At 43.5% G+C, this 15,087-nt stretch overlaps 2 protein-coding genes across 19 annotated transcripts in view; one reads left to right on the forward strand and one right to left on the reverse strand.

The window, feature by feature from the left end:
- The window catches only part of LOC142087402 (protein CBFA2T3), a 305,429-nt gene that overhangs the window by 253,231 nt on the left and 37,111 nt on the right, over nucleotides 1-15,087 (reverse strand). The window lies entirely within an intron of this gene.
- The window catches only part of LOC142087404 (large ribosomal subunit protein eL13), a 192,603-nt gene that overhangs the window by 91,673 nt on the left and 85,843 nt on the right, over nucleotides 1-15,087 (forward strand). The window lies entirely within an intron of this gene.

Here is a 15,087-nt window from a genome sequence, read left to right on the forward strand (position 1 = left end):
TTGATGATGATGGCAAAAGTATTTTCGATTTGCTTGCTGAATCAACTGAACACTGTATTTGTTTCCCATAAGAATGTTTATTGCACCAACCAATAATGAAACTGGCCCATACTGACACCACTACTGATTTAGCACTGAATTTGACCCATTTTGAGAACGTGGCACAGGGTATCCGCATTTCAGTACTGACATAGCTTGACCCTTGTTCAGACCACACGATGCATTAGAGAGCTGGAGCGGGAAGCATTTAAAACAGTACTTGCTCCCCATTTTCAGATGGAAACTGGACATTGTTGAAAATGTTAAGTTAACGCTTTAATAAATCGTCATGAATTTTAAGTATTGAACACCATGCCGTGCTGGACCACTACAAGCGCTCGAAGATACCTACTGCCTCCCGACGCGCCATGGGTTCCGCGAGGTCCGTACCGGTGCAGAGAGGATGACTCTTGCACACACGTCTGCCTTCGAGAGCTCGTCTTCACACCCCCTGACTATGTCCTCTCCTACATGACTTTGTTCTGAGACGGGCAGAAGGAAAAACTTTCTTGCTTTTCAACTCCCACGAGGTTTCCCGATTTTGAATCAATCGGTGTAACAAGGGAAATAGTTACATGCACTTATTGGCTAGGCTGGAACTAAGAGTGCTTAAGGCAAGATTATTTTGTGCAAAAGCAGTTGACATTTGGAAAAGTTTAAATATCAAAATTTACTCCTCTGTAAAAACTGAAAATAATACATACTTAACACATGACATATCACTGGCATTTATACAGCTTGAATCAATATCCAGTTAGGAGGCACTCTCTTCAAAACCCTCTATAATTTAAAAAGATGCATCTAGACTCAAAGAATTTGAGAAGTGGCCCTTGCTTTAACATTTGAGTCTTATTAATACATTCTATGTGGAGATCTGAAGTCTGTCCTCCTTTTCATATAATGCTAAGCTTAAATACATTTTAAAAATAATTTTAAATACATTAAATACACCATTTATACATATCAGTAATGTCAGTTTTACCTCCTGTACAAAAATACAATGGTGCTTAATTCATAAACTAATTTCCGCAGCAAATATTAAGGTTCTTTGATCAGACTAGGAGTTAAAGACCCTAGTTAAAGCAACATAGCCTATGCCCGGTCTTTCCACAGATTTTAAATCATTTATTTCTCTCTCAATCATTTATTTTTCTAATTCCGGTTCAGGATATATACCATAGTAAATATTTTTTAAAAAAGCCCCTCAGGAGCTCCTTATGCCAGTAAAGTCAAACATTTGCTTTTTGAAAAGGAAAATCGATAAGTACAATCACTGTTTTATACAGTTAGAATTTTATTTTACTATGCTGCTGTATCGCTTTCTTAATACGCATCTGCTAAGGAAGAAACATTCTGTTTCTAATTACCAAAGTCTTTAAAAAAAAAAAAAGATGATTTTTCAAGTTAAATATTTATTTGAAAAGAAATATTTCTAGAGGTGCCTCAAGTAAAAAATTGTTTAACATGTGTTTTACAGCCTTTCCAAGCTCTTTTTATGGTCCTGGAGCCTGTCCACATTTGTGGAAAAAATGTAATGTTTCAGCTTCAATTTGTCTATTATTTCAGTGTGATGTTTTAAAGCTCTTTAAGAGAAGAGAACACATCCATATTTCAAGGCATTTTTTCAATTCATATTTGAAAGAAATCAATCAATTTTTTTGAACAGGAACTTTTTTAATAGCTACGGAAGTCAACTTTCTTCATGCAAATCTCTTGACTGAGATCAGTTTCCACTGACACATTTCTTTTTGCACCTTTACGTGATCCCAGTTGAGGTTTCTAGTCGTGATATTGCAGACCTGCAGCACGGGAGCACCTCTTCCCCCAGCAGTAATGCTCCGAAGTGACGAAGGACAAGGGCAGCGATCAGTAGACAATGGCACCCAAGGCCCTGCCCCCTTTTAAGACCCCTACTTCTTGAGTGCATACAAACACTTCAGATTTTTTTTTTTAAGAAAAAAATTATACCTAAAGACTTGGGACTCTTTGCCTGGTCAGGTCATGCTAAGCAACTGGACAAGACAAAATACTTAAAGTACTAGAATAAAAATTTTGCCAGATGGGCTACTGTTTCTCCCCACATGAAGGGCCCCCGGCATCCCACCCACAGGTGGCCGCTGCAGTGCGATCACAAAGCTTCTGCCCAGCCCAGGGACACCATGGCAGCACGCAGGAACCCAAGGGCTACACAGTCCTATTTTATTAAAATGGAATATTTTAAGAATATAAAGCATATGTAAATGTGATTGCCAGACACTAGACCCGAAATCCTTTACTTCATTCCGAGCATCCGCAGGCACCAGAGCAGAGCACCGGGGACAAGGTGCGGGAGATGCTCCCACGGGGATGCTCCGCATCATCCTCCTCCCGGCACCGGCCCCTGCGAGCGGAGCAGGGCTGGACCTTCTCACGTTACCGAACTGCCACAGAAGTGAAATGCACTAAGTGCAAGTAATAACACACCTAGCACCCACGTGCAGATTTGTTTCTACAAAATGGACAGGTGAATATTAAACACTGCACCTACACCCTGTGCAGGCAAAGCGTGGCACGGCCCAACCGCACCCCAGCCTTCCACAGCCACAAGTAATTTTCTATCTGTGATGCTCAAGTCAAAGAATATTCCACCGCCAGCAAGCCACGAGAAAAAAGTACATCATTTTCATTAAAAGATAAGCTCTTAATGGCCTCTATGTCCACTCTTCGGACTCCAACTGCAGCTTTATTTTCTCCATAGAAAACTCCAGTTGATTTGGATGTTCTCCTATCATCAAAAAGGAAACTAAAATTTGGAGTAAGTATTTGGGGCGCGGGGGGGAGGTGTTTAAGAGACAGACTTGTAAACAGTACATTTACAGTGAAAGGAATGTAGAGAATGAGAAACAGCCAGCGAGTGCCTACATTTAACACAAGCCTTCAAGGATGTACGTAACTCAGGGACAAGCTGAACAGGGGCTGCTTAGGACCGACGACGATGTGCAACATTTCCCATAGCATTTCTCGTGTATTTTTAGCTCAGTTTCCTGAGGAAATGAGGCCCACAGCTGCAGCGTGCCCACCTCTCCTCCAGGCAGCCAGGTCTGAAGACAGGGGCTCAGGCAGCCGAGCAGGAGACGCTCGCCCCTGCGAGAAGGCGAGAGTCTGGCCACCACTCATCTCCCCGGGCTGGCCACCAGCACACCCCACACTCCTCACCAGCCACCCCAGGCACGGCATCATGTCCTGCCAAACGTGGGAGGCTTTTGGGAAGAGGGAAGGAGAAGTACTGCAAGAGGGACTCAATTTTACAGAAGGAGAATTGCGTTTGCTCTGAAACCCGAATCACTGTGGGCTAAATTGTCAGAATGCTCGTCCAGATGCACGCTCCCTATGGTGAGACCATTTCTCCAGCTTCTTGCTCTCCCCCATCCAGAAGCCGCCGTGTACTCACAACCTGCAGACATCTGTATGGGCTCTGGGTGACAAGACACCCACCCTGAGACCACATTTACTCAGGCATGGTGTGGCCAAGATCTGTAGAAGTGGGTGGCCGTGGGCAGCCTGGGCCAGGGCTTACCAGGCTCTTCTGCGTTACTCACATCAACTGCACCACGACCATCATACCCTGGGACACTGCAGCTGGAGACGGTAACAAGTAATTTACCATCACTTTAAGGCTTACTGCAATCACAAGCCAGTAGGCCAGGTCTAAAATGTGATAAGTCAATGTTTTATTTTTAATAACGGCACATCACTTCCTTGGGGAACTGTAAAAACTGAAGTGCTCTCTACACGAAACCCTAAAAGCAAGAAGTCACAACACAGCAAGATCTCAAATAACTTGTCACTCCCTGCCCTATAAAAGAATGGATGGGAGAAAGTCAGAAAAATGGACAGAGAAACGGATCAGTGTTGTCCCTGAGCCAGAAACCTTGCTGCTGTGTGCACCAAACGGGTTACCTTCACCAGAGCTCAGACGTGTTATTTGAGATGAAATATTTTATAATGTGGTTATGCTCAAAAGCAGTGAAACACTATTTAAAAAACAATAAAACACAGACTAGGAAGAAAACGTAAGCCGAGACTAGAGGTTGCTTTGCGAAACGCAGTGGGTTCTCCTGCCGTCCCTGGCAGGGTGTGCAGGCAGGGAGGGACAAGAGCACCCACCACCCAGCAAGCTGCTCCTCCACCTATTGCTCATTTACAATTAGCTGAAGAAAACAGCCGTAAAGACTCTTCTGCCATACCTGAAAATATAAGTCCTTCTGAAAAGGTTTTCTTACCTCTGGATTCACATAAACTGCTACGAGGACTACATTAATTAAATAAGCAGATATATATGCAGCTACTGCCAGGAAGGAAGCGTGCTGCAAGAAACTGTGATACCTCAGGTGCACGTTAGCTCCTTTTGGGGCAATCTCATCTACTGGTTTAGAGGAAAAACCTCACAGTCTTAAAAGGTACCCAAACTTTGGCTGTTTACTTTGAAAATTACTTACAAGCAAGTATTTTAATAAACAGAGAAACAGCCTCGCATTTCCAACTCTGGCTGGCCAGTCTTTTCAGATAAACTCTATTTCAAACTGACTGTTAGAGTGAAATTTTCCATCTTCTTCCTTCGTCTCCCTCTTCTGCCGTCCCCTTCCATTCCCAACAAACCCTCACACGTGCCACCTCCCAGGTTTCTGAGCACCAGAGCTTGTTTATAATCCCTGCTCCTTGCCCAAACTGAAATATGACTGGGACTTTCACCACGACCTGCGGTTCTCTTGCTACTGCAGGCCTGCTCGTGGAAAATTTGCATGTAAAAGAAAATTTTTTAAAATGCCAGATGCAAAATTAAGTGGACAAAGCCATGAAGAATGGAAACAAACCATTTAATATCGAAACCCCTGGAAAACAGTTAGTATTAATACTGTACTTCAAAAAAATTCCAGAGCGTTCTGCGGGAAGAAGGAATCGCCATATCAGTCCAAGGAAGAGACGGGAAACTCGTTGTCCCCAGCTTGGGAGGGGAAGGGGGACAGTATCTGAACACGACCTCAGCGAGTACTCCTGGTTAGCAACTGACAGAGACGTGGCCTTTGCAAAAGGAAATTCAGTTAACCCGTAAGAGGGAAGGGCTGGTGAGCCTGTCTTGATATCTGTGTTCAAATAAAAACACACTTTCCTTAACCCGATATATCAATCGTTTGATGAACGGGCACCCAAGTGCCGCTATCTGTCCTGCCAGCACTGACTGACGGGGCAGAGCTCTAACGTGCTCCCCAAAAGGGGGTTGGGTTTTTTTTTCTTTTAGCAGCCCTGAAAAATACTTGGAAAGTGAATCCAAAAATATAAGGCAGGGCACACATCCTGTTTTTCTGAAGCTATACAGTTTCTCAAGTGTTATAAAAATGATTTGCCAGTAAGCGAGCCAAATGTATTGGAAAGATACAAGCAGCGCCTGGGATGGAAAGAAGGTGTTTTTAGCACGCTCGGGCCAATTAAGATTTCGAAGGTTTCCAAGCACACCACTCCTCTTAACCCAACAGAAGGAAACTGAGTTTAGCAACTTATTTAGGGTTTCATTTGCTAATTTGCAAAAACAAGGAGAAATCTTCCTCTGTTCTGTAGCATCTTGTTGGGAAAACTCTTGCCAACACGCGGCTGTCGCTGCCAACAGCTCAACCCGGCGTGACCCAAAGTTCTCCCTCCTGGTGCCGGCGTGCTACTGCGGCGAGGCGGGAGGGAGCGAGACGCGCTCCGCATTTGTACAGAGACATCTCAGAAGAGCTTTATTATAATCCCGACATCACATTTTCTGTTAAAATGAACCCAGTAAAAATGCACAATACACTACATGATAAGCCAAGTTTAAACCAGTCTTAAGTGATAAGCCAAGTCTAGGCTCAGGTGATAGCAAAGTTACCCTGTGGTTCGAGTCCGAAAGGAAAAAGTTGCGCATGTGCTACAAAACTATAGCAGATTAAACATTAAGAAGTAAAGTAGCCTATTTTCCTCCTTCCCCTCAACACAACTGAAAATGCTACTTTAAGATGACTGTTCTCAGTTTTAGCACTGATGATAGCTAGGTCAGAAGCCAGCCTTGGAAAGTTTTACTCAGCAGCAGCTTTAGAAACCATAAATTATCTTTAGACTAAGTTTACACACTCCCCCCTCTACAGCGTGTGACTGCCAGCTCCCTTTCTCAAGGCTTCTCTTTAGACACCACAGACATTCTCCAAAGCCAGGCGGAATCTTCACCTAGGCACGGCAGGGCTGAGGCAGGCAATTTCAGGACTGCTTTTACTAAGACAAGAAGCAGACGAAGTCTGATTTCAAGACTGAGGTTTAGTACTTTCGACACAAGGCAGAGGTCACAGCCAGGTAGGCACGGCGAAGGCAGCGAAGCCTGCAGGGGAGCACGAGCCTCTCGAGCTGCACCGCCAGTAGCTTCACTTCCATTGCAATGGAAAAAAATCAAGCACAAATCAAGCAAAGCTGGGTCTCTTTGTAGACTAAGCCTGGGAAGTTTAAAACGAAGATGACTGCTTTTGAAAACTCTGTTTTGAACTGTTTTTACAAACGTCAACACAAAAAAAAGGTAATCAAAAATGTTTTATTAGCTAAAGGGTTTCTCCCCCCTCTTCTCTCCTCGGGTCTATAGCAGAGACTTGTCACAAACTTTAGTTCCTGAGAATTTAAGTTACAAAACCTGAGAATAAAACAGCAGACTCATTCCCCTAGACTGACTGAGTCCACGTTGGGATGCATCTGCAGTTTGTAGTACACAGAGCCCTAATCCAGGCCTATGGCTTCACATCCTTCTAGTCACAGAATGGACTAATATGTTGGTCAAAAAGGTAAGCAACAGGAGAAATGCCACAATTTAAAAGGTTAAAATTTTGAATTCTTCCTTTTTCTCAAAGTTTTTGTGCACTTACACAGAGGGAAGTGGGACACTACTTTGAGACAATCCTCACCAACACATAATGACACCAATTTTTCATGTACATGGGGGCAAATCTACCGAACCCAAACACACCTCCAGCGCAGACAGTCACAGCGCTGCGGGTTTAGGTCTAACACTGAGGTATCCACACGGGCCGGCTGTGACGCCAAAAACAAGTCTGTCTGCACGGAAAGCAGCGACGTCCTCGCCCAACGCCATTCGGATGCCCAAGGTGAGCGGAGGAAGGAGTCCTGCTGCCGCAGCCTCGCTCCTCCCCGCGTCTGGCCACCCCTCCGTCACCGGCTGCCTTCGCTGAACGGCGATGCTGATGGCAGCTGCCTCCCTTTCCAACAGCACACCGAACACGGGCTCACCTGGCTCCAACAAGTTTTGGACAGGATTTCAAGCATGGTAGCATTTGGGGACAATTTCAGCAGAAAGGCAGATACTTGATTCAGTAGCTGTCATTCATAGGCTAAAGTGAGAACATCTGCCACTTTCCTCTCAAAGCGAGCTGCTTACGTTAAGAAAATCCTGCGTCTGAAACCACATTTCTCAAATAATTTCTCCAGGGCCACGAGGGAGTAACACTGACACAGCCCACTGCACAACGCTTTGGGGAAGGCTGGAAGGGAAGAGGGGAGCGGCACACGCGAGCGCTCCAGGCACACTTACGGGTACTTAAACTGTCCCGGTGTTTTAACCCAAAGTTGGATAGGAAGGCCTGCGATGTACTTTAAGCTGAATACAAACCCTCAAACGATGTCAGGCCGTGGTGGGCATCAGAAATTAATGTAAGGTAAGGCAAAATCTTCCAGACGGGGATTAGCTGAGAAAGCCCTGCTGGGAACTAGAGTGAGTGCCAAACTGTGACAAGAGAGATTAATACTTTCAGAGGCATTACCACTACAAAACATCTGAAGAAAGAATGTTTTTCTAGAATATTTTCTCCTTCAGAGCTAACCGTAGTTATCTGTCACATGCATGCGGAAGAAGATACAACTGCACTGAACAGCAGTGAGACTTTTACCCAGGTATTTTTAATATATATTCCAGCAAAGGGCAACAGACTGAGACTTCTCCTATGCCATCTCTCACTGCTAGGCAAAAATTAAGATAATCCTAGAGATAATTTTATGGGCATTTTTTGCAGGCATTCATTAAATGCAAGAAAATTAATTTCCAGAATGTTCCAGAAGTTTCTTCAACTGCTCTTCTCTGTGTGGTGATAATGCCTTTAATGCAATAGAGGTAGTGCTCAATTTACAAGCTCCAACAAATCCCCTTCAGGCAGGGGTTTCAACAAACACTAAGTAGGATCCGTAAACTTTATTATCAAAGGAAAATGCCTGAAAAAAACCCTTAGAACATTCTTTTTGCCCATTGTCAGAAAATTCAAGCCTTTGGCCACATACCGCGTTTTCATTTTCTTGCACACTCTTTCATATCTGGTTTTGGCACTGCCCCTAAGAGGGCTTTGACTCGGGATCTGTCCACACATTCCAGCAATAAATGACACTAACTGGAGTCATTCTTTAAAATATCTGTCAAATATAATTCTTTCACTGTTCCAATTCTCACTGACTTGCCCCCACAGTGCTGGGATGAAGTCATAAATTATATGCCTTGCCACTCAATTTTCTCTGATTGTTTGGTAGAACCTCTCCACTAATAACCAGTGATCATCAGCCACCTCGTGGCTTAAGTGGTTTCCAATCATGAAAGATTTATCCACTGTGACTTCCAGTCAATCACGAAGACACTGAAATGGCTATCAGGCACTCTCATCTCGAGACCACAAGATGAGCAGACAGACTCCAGAGACGAGGGAAAGCAGATCAGAGTGCTGACTCCAGACACCCCAAAATCAGAGAAAAGCTGCAGCAGCTGCATATAAAAAACATGTTTATCTTTGTGAGGAAGTCAAAAGTCCAGGACCAGAGCACAAACTCGGCTCCAGAGAAACTCGCCTGGGTCACAGCGTATGTAGGGACCACTCCAGAAGAGCAGGTCCATTTGAGGAAGAACTGCGTGCTGGGATGACACACAGAGGAGCACATTCCCTACCTAAGGCAAGACAGCACGTCCATAAGCCAAGGCAGTGCCCCACAGCAGCCTTCAAATTCCCCGCTGGAGAACTATCCTGCACGTTAAATGTCAGCTACCGCTCCAAGTCAACAGGACTCTCGGCCATCAGGGGAAGAGCACGCGGAGCAGTCTTCTGCGGACCATCTTTGAGAGAACATATCCCTCCCACAGATCAGGGCACTGAAAGACGGGCTCTCAAGGAACAGCATTTATCTGCCAAGGGAAGGGAAGGATCCGACCTGTACAGCTGGCACTACTTGAAAAATAAAGTTGAGAAGAGAGAGGTAATAGGTGCTAACTACAAGGGTACTCGGATTCAAGCTGCCGATACACCCACGGGCATGAGTTAAAACCAGCTGTGTTCTCGTCAGGCTCTTTCCTCCCCAAATCCAGCCGACAGTACCAAGAGTGCGACATGGAAGCCTACATGCCCGAAACCTCACTCCTGCAGCCTCGAGAGGTAAACTTGGAGCACCGCTGCAGCGCCCGCTGTTAACTGCCACACTGAAACGGATCCTTTCATCCTGGAAAACTCAGATGCAGAAAAGGCTATTTTAAAGAGAGAACCACTGTTTGCACTGTACTCTGTCTCTTGCTCACGTATATTAAACAGATTAAAATTCACTAAAAGCAAGAAGCTGGTATTATAAAAAGCATAAAAGATTACTGGGATGGAATAGATCGTAGACACCAGATACTGACTACAGCCAGTGCACAAGAGGAGACACTGGTGCCAACTGGGCAAGTCAGGGCAGTGCCATTACCCTTACACAACACTCTCCTCCGCACAGCTATTTAAAAGCAGCGTAACATAGCAGCTTCACAGAGACAACGAGCGTGCCTGAATCACGGGAGAGAGCTATGGGGAATTAATTGCTCCAGAACAAAAACTAGAAGAGTAAGCACAATTTATTTTGCCACATTCTTAAAATGAAATAAGAAAACATTTAAACACTACGGCTTATTTAGATAATACACACTGGAAGACATATTTTACTGCTGGCAGCTTGAAAGAAAAGAACATAATTACAATTCCAAGCATGAAATGAGCTCTCTTCCACACATGCCTGAACCAAGTCTAACTGTTTCACCAGCTGTAGTGAATCAAAGCAGGCAGAATTAAACAGAAAGGACCTAGAAGCAGCAGCTCTTGATGCCTTTAACCTAGTAATTGCATGGCACCTGGATCCGGAAGGACTGCGGAGGATTTAGCAGTTGCAGATGTGCAGCTGATGTGGTGCACGGAGCATTTGATCTCCCTGGAATGCAGGACCCCGAACAATGCATCTGTGTGCTGGCCCACCACACACCCGGGTGTGGGCCCGGGGGATACATAAAAGCTAACATTATACTGCAATTGAAAAGAAAAAAGCCACAGCATGAGCTTGACTGTTGTTTAACTAAGAGAAAAACAATAGCAGCTTTAGTCTAAAGTATCTGCCAGAATGACCACTAGCCACTTCCAGATACATTCTTTGTTCAAGTACTTCAATACTACGTCGCTTCATCAGCCGTCTAAAATCACAAAGGTACAAAGTGTGCTACTAAACGTAAACCCGCGGTGACATCTGTATCTCCAACTTGTCAGAGAAATTGTTAAAACGGCTCTAAAATGCAGTTATTAGCATTATACCCCTATAATGAAATCAAGTACTGAGTTTTCCCATTTTTGAATTTTAAGCGTGATGCAGAATTCCACTCGTCTCACGCTTCACATCGGTTTCACATTTGCTTTCTTCAAAGGGTGCGAGTCCTTACAGTGCACCATTAAAAAAGGAACCCCAGCTAAGACCCTTCTTCTGCAAATCCAAGCCGAGCTTCACACGCGCACCCTGGGAAAGCCCCCGGACTTGGGTGCCTTGGCCTCTCCTCCTGCACCGCGGCCGGAGGAGCCGAGGTCCAGCTCTGCTGCTTCCCGGGAGCAGGGAGCAGCCAGGCACGCTGGCTCGGCCACAAGCACCATACGTACACAGTGACACAGCCGTCCCTCCAGCCAGAGCAGTTACATCACCCGCACGGCAAAACAAAGCTGAATAAAAGAATAAGAATAAGCTACATAGGAGTTAACATTGTTAGACTAAGAGTAACTCTGAGCTTGATCCTACATTTGAATAGAGATTTCCACAAGAACTTAATTCTTTTGAGATGAGTAGCTGGGAAAGCTGCTGTCTGTGTTTCTGCCGGGGAAGGAGGGGAAGCCCAACCCGAAGGGTTTATGAGTTTATTCTGACCTCCAGTATCGCCAAGGCAATAATCTTGCCAGTACAAAAGCATCAGTGCTGCTGTTAGAGAAGTATTCTTAATGTGTCCAGGAAAAAGAGAAGACAACAACTCTCTCAGCTGAAAGAAGTGGACATTTCCCCTTTCAGTTTGTATATATACACACATACATATTTCCGTGAGCTTGCTTGTTTTTGAAACAAAAGCAGAAGTACCAGCACAGCCACCCAGAGCAGTGCCGCAGAGCATCTTGCGCTGCTGCACCGCGCTGTTTGCGCCTTCGCGGCATTTTTCAGGCCGGCACTAGCAGACCACCAACGCGCTCGCCAGCCTGCAAACACAACGCACCACCCCGAGAGCAGAGCCCGGCCGGCACTGGCAGGTGCTGTGGCTGTAACCTAGACAGGACCAGCACCGCTGTCTGCCCGGCTGTTCAATCACTTCCCGTAAATGAACATGAAGTTAGGAGGCATGCATTAATGCCCCAGGACCAGAGAGACAGCGAGCTGACAACAGTTCAGAGCTCAAACACAGGAACCCGATAAGGTTTCCGTATTTCGGAAGAGCTGCTCCCCGCCACCCACACGCGACACGGCCGAGGCAGCCAGGCCGGACTGTGCCCCCTCCTCCTCCTCTAATCGGTATTGCCACAGCAAAGACTTCACCTGAGAACAGCCGGCCACGCGGATTGCTGGCTTAAGACCATGACCCCAAGAGAGGACACAAGCGGCTTGAGGGATGGGTGCAGTCTGCTGCTCTGCACTCAGAAGGCAAAAGAACAGCAGTTCATATTAAAAAGATAGTCTAAGGTCACTTTTGTATCACTTCAGCTGAATTCAAATGTAATATTTAAATTTCAGTGATTTCAATTGCTGCAATTTTAGCTACTGCATTAAACTTCATATTAAAAGTTTATAAATAGGATTGGCTAGAATAAACTAAAAATAAGCAAACCTGACAAAAACAAAAATGGGGAACATTCTATATAAAATCACACAAACCTTAGTATACGTTGAGAGAGAGAGAGAGAGATGCGTATTGACATATTCTGCTTTAAATCATCTCTGCTACAAAGATCTTTCCTTCCCCATTTTTCAACCCCAAAAGAATTACCATTTCTTTCCAGACAAGAACTTCTGCCAACATTCTGGAAGGCTGAAGTCCAAACCACACATAGTTCAACAACAGCAGAGTTGAACAAAAAGGAAAACTATAGCTTTTTTTTTTTTTTTAATTATATACCTTGTGAAAGTATGGCTGAGCAGGGGAAAAAAGAAGTCAAAGTCATTGATTAATTCCAGAGTAATGAAGAAGGTATATAGCACACTGGAATACATATTCTACTAAATTTATCAGATTTATCACCATTCTTCAATGTCTAAACTCAAGGTGCTCTACTGAAAAGCATACACTACTCTGCAATTCTAATACTAAAATGGCTTAGAGTCCACAAATTAATACTTTTACAGGCAAGGGTTTCATAACTAGGTCAAAGCAGGGGGGGTGAAGTTTTAAAATCCTTCTCACCCAGCAGAAAAAGCCAGGATCAACCTCCTTTCCCAGGGATCCCCAAGGTTTTAACAGGGAAAAAAACTTCAACTTTGCAAAACTGCAAAATACAGCACGCTCTCAACACCGTTTAATTGAAGCCTCTCCAGGACCATATCTTGAATTATGACCAAACTTCCTCCTAAGCTACAGAGCGCAGCTCTTTGCTGTCGTCATCAGAAATGCAAGGTTTTCAATAATGGAAGAAAAAAAAAAAAATCTAAATCTGTATCAAGAGGTAAAGCTACAAAGAATCACAGCGGAAAAGGAACTGGAAAAGTGCAAGTGGTAAATAGAACTACTCTAAGGTATCTGATAGACTTCACTGGTTTTCACCTTCAAATGTTAAAACCACGAACACTTATGGTTTTAACAAAAAATGCCTCACTACTTTGCCCAGTACACTCTGTCCTCCTTGTTTATATCCGAGAGTTGTTCCAAAGAAATTTAATAAGGACTATACCAAAAAAAAAAATTACATAGAGTCCAGTATTTTCTTCATTCTTCTGAGCTACTGTAAATTAAATATGAATATAGAAACTATTTCTGTGAGTAAAGGAAAGCTCTGCATAAAAAAGAATTTTTTTTTAAGCTGAAGTTTCCCTAACAAAAGAAAAAAAAGCATTCACTTTAGTGACACCTAACCTTAAAGCCGCCACCTATCCCTGGTCAAAAGTATACAATTTGCGTGGTAAGAATACAGAAAATCCCTATATTTGCAATCTAATTTGAATCCCATTTTTTTCCTTAATTTAGCATTACAAACCAGTAAATCTAAGTCTACAGCAGTATCTTGAAGGAATCCAGATTTCAGACTGTCAGCGTGACGTACCAGGAAGACACCACCAATAGGTGATCAAACCAGCAGTTAATCGCTTCACTGACAACTATTTTGGTGTGTGCAAAACCATCAAAGTTCAGCTTTTTTGTTCACATAATTTGCTTACTAAATTTTGCTACAGTGCCCAGAGGCATTTGGGCACGCAACGCTGAGAAATAATTATGCTTCAGCCAAGGCATGCATGTTGCACAGAGCTTTGCAAACACGTCAGTGGAATTCCAAGCTACTATTATGCACAACTCATTGCTCTAGTTATCTGTCTTGAAGATCTAATTAATCCTCTTGCTCATCATCGCCTAAGCTTACACAGGAGTGTCTCAAAGCTTGGTGCTGTTTTGCAAGTATGAAAAAAATAGATTAAGCAGCTCTGAAGACTACTGTGGGAAGAGAGACTGTCAATCCACATTCTTCTCATCCATAAAGCACCACGCAGGACTCGGATGAAAACCTCTCCTTCGGTCCCCATCCCGCACTCCTTTCAGACCATGGGAATAAGCCCAAATAACTGGCATCTTGCTACAGCAAATCTAATCTGCGCTTTGCGTATGATCTTGAAATAGGGGACATTTAAAAATACATATGCATGTACACATACAGCTGTATGTACATGTACACCCAGTGCTATATGTATTTTAAAAGCTTTCCTACCTTCAGCAAGATTGAGGTCCCGGGAACGAGGAAAGTTTCTATATCTTTAACCAAACCTTTGAGTATATCATTCATATTCGGGTACTCCTTACACTAAAGCACTAAATAACCAAGAAACTGCATGGAGAAAGAAAGGAGAATTTAGCTGTGCGATACCTCGCTGAATGCAAAGCCCAGAGGAACTGCTGTCTCCCTGCATTTAGACAGAGATCTCCTTTCAGACTGTTGTAAAAGAATCATTAAAAACTAGAGGAAAAAAGAATCCAGGACTGGCCAGCTGCTACGTCCAGATGCAGTCCTAACTGTTGACAGGAAAAGCATACATGATTTTTTTTTCATAATTTATTTGTTTTCATGTTTTTATTTTGTCAAATTATTTACTACCTGTTGTCATTTGATTTTGAATCCATGTAATTTTTGTATAGCATTAAATCTGTGTCATTATGTTAATTAATGTCATTTACAATATAATAACAAATAGACTTAGTATCAGTCTCTGAGGTTAGTTGCTCAAGATAATTCAGGAGCAGTAGAGTTGGTTTATTCCTTTATTATTACCCAAGAGCAAAGAAAGCTTTAAACCTCTCAGAAGTTAAAGTGCCAAAGCAAAGCTCTCCAATGAATGTTTTTCTACTAACTTAAAATAAATTTCTGTGAATATTTATTTCCTACATTATCTTCAACCAAAATGTGCATTTCTATTACAACACTTAATTCCAATTAAGAAAATGTTGAAAGGCTTCCTGCAAAAACAAATACAGGATATTAGCAAGACTACAAGAATGAGGTA

Source organism: Calonectris borealis, chromosome 12 (genome assembly GCF_964195595.1).
Source record: "Calonectris borealis chromosome 12, bCalBor7.hap1.2, whole genome shotgun sequence".
Classification (NCBI taxonomy): Eukaryota; Metazoa; Chordata; class Aves; order Procellariiformes; family Procellariidae; genus Calonectris; species Calonectris borealis.